This window comes from Castanea sativa, chromosome 1 (assembly GCF_040712315.1).
Source record: "Castanea sativa cultivar Marrone di Chiusa Pesio chromosome 1, ASM4071231v1".
Taxonomy (NCBI): Eukaryota; Viridiplantae; Streptophyta; class Magnoliopsida; order Fagales; family Fagaceae; genus Castanea; species Castanea sativa.
In genome coordinates, this window is record NC_134013.1 from 82063232 (window position 1) to 82071497 (window position 8266).

Here is an 8266-nt window from a genome sequence, read left to right on the forward strand (position 1 = left end):
ATCATGGTTTGCCAACATTACAAATTAGCGTTCTAATACATTTAAACCTAAAGGTCTTAGAACCTAACAATTTCAATACTTTTAAACATTTTATATTTGTGATAATGATAATTGTATTGAGTGGATTGTTGTGTTGGTGTTTAAATTTTTTAAGTATAGAAATTATTATTTTGTTACTCGGAATGATTTGTTTATGAACTTATTAGATACACTTAATTTGTATTTAGGGTGGTTTCGGTTTAGATCATCAATCTCCAACTCCTTATAGATCACAACCTTCATCCCATCAAGAAACTAGCATATAGCGGTACATGCAGCGTTTTAAGGACTCCATGGGCTATTACATAGTTGTTTTGAACAACCACAATTATTTTGGAACTATTGTAGTTTGTTTATAATATTACTATAGTTTGGGTGGTTGTTTTGTTACAACCACATTTATTTTGGAAGTATTGTACTTTGTCTAATATTGTTATAGTTTAGGTGGTTTTTTTTTTTTTTAAGGTAGACAAGTGTTTTGTTCAATTGAAGATGATACATGTATCAGTATTAAACATATATATATTCAATCTATGGTTAATGTGTTATTGTGGAATAATGATGATCAATAGGTATATTTGATCTATTACAAGCTTGTGTTAATTATTGTTGAATTTTAAGCAGGTTTATATAGCATTTTTAATATATTTTAAAAAATAATAATAAGCAGGTTTTTGCGACGTTTTAAAAACGTCACTAGAAAGTAAGAGGAAATCCTTTTTAATGACACCTTTAAAACGCAGCAAATAATCAATCCTATAGCGACGTTTTAAAAATGTCACTAAAAAGCAAGAGGACAAATGCTTTTGCAACATTTTTCAAACGTCACTATAGGTGTGATTATTTGCGGCATTTTAAAAACGTCGCTAAATGCATTTTCCTACATCATATATGAAAATGTTATATTATTTAGTGACGTTTTAGAAAATGTCACTAAAAGTTTTTGAACGCCACTAAAGAGTCACATATGGCAACGTTTTTTAATGTCACAAAAAAAACGTCATTGTAAACCATTTATGTCTATAGTGACTTTTTTGGGTTTTTAGTGACGTTTTATAAATGTCACATAAACTCAAATTTCTTGTAATGTATTGATATTTCTATGTGAAGCTGTTGCAAATCAACTACAATAATCAAAAGGTTGTTGTGGAGTTAGTCACGTACTAGGATCCGTGCAAAGGAGTTAGTCACAGATTGAAGATTTGTGCAAAGGGAAGAACTCTTTACAAGATCAAATCCAGTTGGAGATTGGAGGAAAGGCTCAGTTATATGTTGGCATTTTGGGATAATCCAAGATAGTGGTAAGATTTCTTATACTTGTAATCGTGTGTTCTTGATTAGTAGGTTCTTGGGAGTGATGACATGAAATTCAGCCGATGGGGTGTTTGCCTTGCGAGAGGTTTTCTCCATTTGTCAACAAATCACCGTGTCAATTTAATTTCCGCTGCACTTAGTTTATTTGGTGATTTGTTGGTGTCTCCATAATTTACATGTAGTTTAACCTTTTTAATCAACTTTGGTAATTGAATTAATTAACCAGGATCAATCTATAACCCTACACAACACTTTGGAATTACGTTCATTTGTCAAGTTCAATCAAATTGCAGGTGCACCTAATATAAGATCACTTATTAGTCATCTGTTAATCATTTTTCATTTGTCAAGTTCAATCAAATTGTACGCAATATATAGGTAGCATACAAATTCAAGGTCACTCATAAGTCATCTAATAATCTTTGTAATATGATTAATAATGAATATGCCCTTTTCTCCATTTTGAGGAATAACTAAATCATTTTCATGAGATTAGCTAGGTCATATATTGAAATTTGTTTTTCAACCGGCAGAATTAATAATAAAAATCAATCAATCAAATTTGGTGCACTACTTTCATTATAAGCCAATATGAAAGGGATTTAATATTTGTGGAAGGATGACCAAACTACAAATCACAACCACCGAACAAACAAGTTTTTCTGAGACAATCCACCACATGGGATATTAGCCAATTAATTACAGATAATTTGTTAGAATAAAAGCATATTAACTAGCCAATTTCAAAAAATTAAAAGTCCAAGTGGTTTTCCTTTGTAGTTGAAATTTTTAACGATTTGTTTTTCCTTTGCACCCTCACTGTGTATTCTTTTCACTTTCCTTATAAAATAACTAAAAGATAAATAAATAAACACATAATATATTGCAATTGATGAAAAATAAAGTAGAATACAAAAAGTATGATATATTATGAATTTATTTTCATTCTATATTTTGGTCATAAACAAAAATTCTTTATCCCATTTTTTTATTCCACTTCATACTAATCCAATCATGATTCCTATGTATCATGATTTCTTTTTTCTTTTTAAAGTTTTGGTTATTTTATAAGGAAAAGAAAAAGGAGTATGTGGGAAGTTATAATTAGTAGAGTATAAAGTGAAATACAAAAAGTGAGACATAAGATTTTTATTCATTTGTCTTGTATTCTATTTTAGGATGTCCCAAAATATATATCTCTTTGAAAAATTAATAGACATAAAATTGGTTACTTCTCTAAATTACCCTTTACTTTATTTAAATACCATTCTTTCACTAAAGGTTAAATTAAACAATGTAATTTTAGAAACCTATACCTTCGTTCATTTGGAGGACAATGTTAGAATTTGTGCTTTAAAATCCAATTTATTGTCATATTTTAAATAATAGTGTTTAATTATATGAGAGTATTTGTAAATGAACTAATTGAACATTATCATATAGTCCTTCAGATGCATTGTATGTAATTTATGTGCTTTAGTTACATATGATATAAATCACAAGTTCCTCGTAAGCTAAAAAACATAGTTCGTTGTCGGTGATGAAATCGGATGTTTTATTTGTGAAGACTATAAGGCCTAGAGAGCAATTATATTTTCATAGTGGTATTTGTTATATAATTAATTGTAACTTTTGGCTTGTCAAGAGCTAATGGAAGCGAAGCCCATTGGAGTTAGAGCCTTATTTGTTCATTTGGTCTCATCTTAAGCCACATTCTAATGACCAATTATGTTAGCTCAAAAAGCAAGTCCAATTAATTAATCAATTGATTATTTGAAAAGAGTTATTAAATAAAATAACTAAGTACAAATCTATATATATATATATATATATATATGAGATTCTGCCAAGTGGCACTTTAATTTTGCATGTAGCCTCTTTAACTTTTTTCTCATTAACATTTTTTTGTTGTTACTCAAAAGATCACATTAACTTCTTGGCGTAAATGTACTTTTGGTCCCTACATTTTGGGATCATTTCTATTTTGGTCCCTATATTTTATTTTTACCACTTTTAGTCCCTAATCCAATTAACGCGTGACATTTAAGTCCTTACCGTCACCCAACTAACAGAAAATGCTGACGGGACTAACAGCACAGTAAAATAATAATTAAAAAATCTATTTTAGTATTAAAAATTACCACGTTAGCATATAAATTAATTTTAAATTATATAAAAAAAAATTAAAAACAAAAAATTGAATATGAACATCATTAACAACAAACCAGAATCAAGAACATGAACATCAAACCCAGAATCAAGAACATGAATACCAAAGAACAACACCACAACAAATAAAAACAAACCTCTAAAATTCCACACCTAAAACGCACAACACCACAAACTACAATTCACAAACCCAATTTCAGGAAAAAAATTTAGCAATGAAAACAAACCTAGAATCAAGGAAATATCCAACTAAAAACTTCATCAACAAAAAACCCATATCCAGAACTCAAACAAACACAGTAACAAAACAAAAATTCACTCACCTGAAATCAATCTCATTCACTCACCTGAAATTCACAAAACAAAAATTCACTCACAGTAACCCATATTCAATCTCATACAGAGTCCCAAACCCGAAATCAGTCTCATCCACCTCCAATTTCAAACCTTTCCACTCATACACCTCCCTCACATTCTGAAACCCTCCTAACCCCACAAACCCTAGTGCCCCAAACTCCTCCTTCGCCCTCCTCAAAACCCTAGACTCCGCCGCGCTCAAAAGAATCTTCTCCGGCTCGGCCACGCAGTCTCTTCCGATCGACGGGTCCAACGGTTCCTCGTCCTCCTCGACGCGGCTGACACCATCGACAATGACGGCTTTGGCCTTGAGAGTGACGACGCAGAGAGGGCCGTTGTCTTCTTCCTCGTGACCTGCATTGAGCTCTGCGACGCTGCCACCGTCGTCAACGTTTACCGTCTCATCCAGTACAACATCTCCGGCGCCCCCTTCAGATCTCGCCTCGCCAAGCTCCACCACCACGCCGGCTCTCTCCACTTCCCTCCCGGCGCCGATCTCTCCCGCACCGTCCTCATAATCCCAGTCTGTGACCTCAACATCACTTTTCTTCAAAGTACTCATTTCTTGATTCTGGGTTTGTTTTCATTGCTAAATTTTGTTCTTGAAGTTTGGGTTTGTGAATTGATGTTTGTGGTGTTGTGTGTTTTGGGTGTGGAGTTTTAGAGGTTTGTTTTTATTTGTTGTGGTGTTGTTCTTTGGGGTTCATATTCTTGATTCTGGGTTTGATGTTCATGTTCTTATTCTGGGTTTGTTGTTACTAAGGTTCATATTCGATTTTTTGTTTTTAATTTTGCTTTTAATTTGGTTTTTAATTTTTTTTATTTAATTTAAAATTAATTTATACGCTGACGTGGTTATTTTTTAATACCAAAATAGATTTTTTAATTATTATTTTACTGTGCCGTTAGCCACGTCAGCATTTTCTGTTAGTTGGGTGACGGTAAGGACTTAAATGTCACGCGTTAATTGGATTAGGGACTAAAAGTGGTAAAAATAAAATGTAGGAACCAAAATATAAATGACCCCAAAATGTAGGGACCAAAAGTGCATTTACGCCTAACTTCTTTTTATTGTTATCTAAAATATGGGTTGCTATTGAAAATTAGACCAAATCAGACCAAACCTTATGAAAAGCCCAAGCCTACTTATTTCCTTACATATTATGACCCAAGCATGATCCATTGTCGTGTGTAGATGAAAGCCAAGACCCTAACCCATTTACAAACTGTCACGAACCCAAACCTGTACTTCATAATTTAGAGCATGACCAGCATGTTAATATCAAGTTTACCTCAATACTAACACGAATCAACCTAAACTGAAGGTGCTTATCAAGGATTGTTTCCTGTATTCTTGCTTATTTTCTTGCATAAAAACCATAATATACAAAAATAATGAAAACCTTGAAAATTCATTTCATTTGAACTTTGCAAGATTATCACTTGGCTGAAACTTCAGGTATTTATGCAAATATTACATAGCTAAACAATTAGCAAAAACTCTTATTTACAAACCCAACCCCAAAGACATACAACTGGGGTTCAAACCAAACTAGGGTTCTGAATTACATCTGTGCTTAAGGATCAAGTACATCTTGATTCCTCCTATACAACAAAAGAGCTAAACTACTATACAACAAAAAAGACTATACAATCTAACAAACGAGAATCACAAAATCGTTGTCACCTCTAATACTCTCGCTGCTTCCAAAAAAGAACCTGTGCACTGAAATATAATAGGGTGAGCTGCGAAGCCCAGTAAGGTTTTAAGCTTCATAGGCCTTTAATAAGAACGCATGTAAATCAAATATTTTATGGATATGCCAGCTTTGATAAAATAGCCTTCATACTATTCATATTGTTCTTAAAATAACTTATGAACTTTCAGATGAAATTATTTCATTTTCCTTTCATATAATAATAAAAGGGCATAATAAGGAACTTAAACATAATTCAACATACTTTTATTATTATCATACTTTTCTTATAACTTGCAAATAACTTAATAGCTCATTTACAATACATATTTGTCAGTCCGATTGTAAATCTGTCACAACTTTGGGAGGCTTTCAGCACATAGTGCCAGGCATCCAGCATTCCCCACAATGCTAGGTAATTCCAGAATCATGTCATAATACATATTTTCAACCATGGGGGTAGGTTGACATCCTCCACAAGTTGGCTGTTACCAACAAGGGCGAGTACAGCCGAGCCAGTCCCACTTTTAATGGCCAATCAGAATCTCCTGGAAATACTAGTACTATAACCCCTACTGGCTGAGTTCAGATCATGACAATGGAATAACTGAAAAAAAATATTTTTTAGATATTATGCTTTTACATAAATACTTCATAACAGTAGCATATCCATTCCATTCTTTGAATATTACATTCATGATATAACTAATAGCATCAATACGCTAAAATTATCATATATATAGGATTCAATAAGTCACGAACATAAATCTTTACTTAAATCATGCTTATATGTAATATCTCTAATTAAAAGGTTTTGATGCATAATAATTTTCTAAATAGTCCTTATACTTATCAAACGCACATGTCATATATCCCTTACCTGAAAACAGAAGACGCGAGAGATTTGTACAAGAGGAGCTCAAGTGTCCATGTTCTCGTTCTCGTCACCTAAATAAAAGATCAAAAATTATTACTAACAACTCTTCCTAAATATAAAAACTTATACCTTAAACACAACCTAACTCTCAAACTTAATAAAATCTTAATTCTCATCACATAGAGTTTCCCCAAAAACAAGGTACAATCATCAAACACAACACATACCGAAACATAGAGAAACCAAGGCATAAAAATTCATCTATGATCTAAACATACCAAAAGATAAGCACATTAAATTATAACTCAAAACATTCACCCTAACTTCAAAATTAAATCCACAAAGTCAGAGTTATCCTTCACTGTTTACTGCTTATTTCAGCAGCAAATGCCTCATTTGTAAAATACAAATGGGCTATCTAAACGCATCCAAATGTCATGTAATTTTACAGAGCTACTTTCCTAGATGTCTAGTATATACTATATCAATTTTAGAGTCAAATCATAAAACCATGATTTATTAAAAATAGTACAAAGCAACATGCTCAAATCTGTCCTGATAGAATTTCATGCAACTTAGAAATTACACCATTATTTTTATATTGATCCAAATTTAGTGAGACCACTTCAATTACAACTATATGTGTCTTATAATTCATAAAAACTACTCCTAGCATCCTAATTCACAGTAATTGATTTAATACAGAATTTTTTTGTGGTAAACATCAAATCTGTCACAGTGACAGCTTCAATGCATGTTCTTACAAAATCATCAACTAAATGCAATTGGTCTTCATTTCATTTGGGTATTTTATACCAATACTATAAATATTAAAATAAGTTATTAAGCATCCAATAGACCATAACACCATCAATATTTCAACTTACTAAAATAGAAACACAATTTCAACTTCTAAAATCAGATTAGAGAATATAGAAGGGAAAAAAAAAATTATACTATCAACATACCCAAAATCAAATGAGGTTTTGATTACTTACCCACAAACTTTGAAGCTGAAACTTCAGTATTAACCTTTTAATTTCTTCTTTAGAGAGATATATGGTTTTAGTGAGAGAGGGAGGGCTGCCGTGTAAGAGCAAAGAGAGAAGAAAGAAACAAGAACAAAGAAAAAGGAAGAGAGAAAGAAGAAAAGGAGCTGGACTTTCTGGTCTGGTGCAGCCAAGAAGATAAGGAAAGTGGGCTTTTGGGGTGGGGCACGTGTAAGCTAAGGGAGAGTGAGCTGATGACTCACCTTTCCACTTTTTTAAAAAATTTACTTTTTACCTCTTAAAAACTTATATTTCTAGAAATGCCCAAAGAATAATATAACTCTACATATATATCCTTACCTTTATAAAACTCATTTCTACAACATTAAAAAAGCATATATCATCTATAATATCACAATATCAAAGTTTTTATGCACTTAAAGCGATTAAGATGATAACAAGCATATAAACCCATAAATTAATTATGCCATTATGTTGGGATGCTACACAAACTCTCTTTCTCCTCCCCCACATGTAGATGAAACTTGAAAGCTAAGACCCTAACTCACTTAGAAATTCTCTTCCTCTGTACAAGCTTCCCTTCAAACTACACACTGTTAGGATTAGTACCCTTAAATCCTATTGTATGATGCTATATGTAACTTAATATTGAGATTAATAAAGTTGTTTTATTATTATCTAAAATAATGGTAACATGAAGATTTAGACATTATCATATAGTCCATAAGATGCATAGTATGTGATTTATGTGATTTAGTCACAGAAGATATAGATCACAAGTTCTTTGTTAACTTAGAATTTTA

General features: G+C 32.0%; 1 long non-coding RNA gene across 1 annotated transcript; it reads right to left on the minus strand.

The window, feature by feature from the left end:
* Positions 1-5264: 5264 nt before the first annotated feature.
* Positions 5265-7634, minus strand: LOC142621808 (uncharacterized). Its single transcript, XR_012841838.1, has 3 exons — positions 7452-7634; positions 6457-6524; positions 5265-5605 (listed from the first exon to the last, which is right to left on the minus strand). It is a non-coding gene; the product is annotated as an uncharacterized LOC142621808 (long non-coding RNA).
* Positions 7635-8266: the final 632 nt, after the last annotated feature.